Source organism: Gekko japonicus, unplaced genomic scaffold, assembly GCF_001447785.1.
Source record: "Gekko japonicus isolate JY-2015 unplaced genomic scaffold, Gekko_japonicus_V1.1 scaffold730, whole genome shotgun sequence".
Lineage (NCBI taxonomy): Eukaryota > Metazoa > Chordata > Lepidosauria > Squamata > Gekkonidae > Gekko > Gekko japonicus.
The window spans coordinates 811,056-812,288 of NW_015164689.1; positions in this window are offsets into that span (position 1 = coordinate 811,056).

Here is a 1,233-nt window from a genome sequence, read left to right on the forward strand (position 1 = left end):
ACCCCAAGATGTACTAGGAAGGGCAATTGTTTGTTTCTATGACAATTTCATGAAGGTTCTTCTCGAGTCCACATGGGGGAGGGGAGAGAAATCCATGCAAACAGGGATTGGCCTGCCTGGCTAGAATTCCATCTCCTGAAACTGTCCACGGTCCTGTAGAAAAAGCAAGAAAGACTCTGCAGACAACAAAATTACCCAAATAAGTTATATCTTCAAGGGCAACAGTAGGTGGATTAGCTCTGTTACTGAAGAAATCCTCTGTTTTGTAAGGCATAGTTGGGTGTTTGATTCCTTTAGACGTTGATGGCAACATTTGGGAATCAGGCTAGGTGGCATCAGAAATTACATTTGATGGACAAGCGTTCCAAATTAAATTTAACAAGGTAGGTTAAAGGTAACCTTAAAGGCTTCCCTCGTAGCTGGTAATCATTGCTCTGTCTCTGTACCCTTCACAAAAGTGCAGTTTCCAATTCTACCTGGCGCAAAAGGTGCCCGGCTCCCAGGCAAACCCACTGGGTTCACATTGTCGTATATTTTATGCAGCTGCACATTTCTTTGGGCAATCTGTCCATGAAGTATATGTGTTTTTAAACTAATCAACATGTTTATAGATAGACTATTTATGAGGATTTATTTAATTCATTTATACCTTGCCTTTCTCCTCAATGGGGACTCAAAGTGGTTTACCTCATTCACTTCTCCATTTTAGCTTAACAATGGCCCTGCGAGATATATTAGGCTGGCAGAGTGTGACCAGCTCAAAGTCACCCCAGTGAGCATCCGTGGCATGAGTGGAGATTTGAACCTGGGACTTCCAGATACTAGTTCGAAACTCTTAGCCACTCTTAACCACTACACCACACGGGCTCTCATTGCCATAGGGCAGTGGTTGGCCATCAAGGGCTGTAACAGTATATTAATACTAAACGAACACGGTTGTGGGAGAAAACAACATTGGCAAACTAGGAACCCAAGCAATTGTGGGAAGGGATAACGCACTGATATTTATTAGAAGTTTTGTGGGCCAAGATTGTACAGCAATCCAGGCAACTCTCCCCTTTTCCTCTCGGTACATAACATGAACTTTCTACCGCCCCCTTCATGTTCAGACTGGCAGTTTGGCCTGGCAGCCAAATGTTTCAGAAGCGTTTCAGTAGCAGATTAAAGGGGCGGGTTCACACAGGCACAACTGTCCGGCCTCCCCCAGCCGTACTCAAGCCGTCTTGTGCCGCT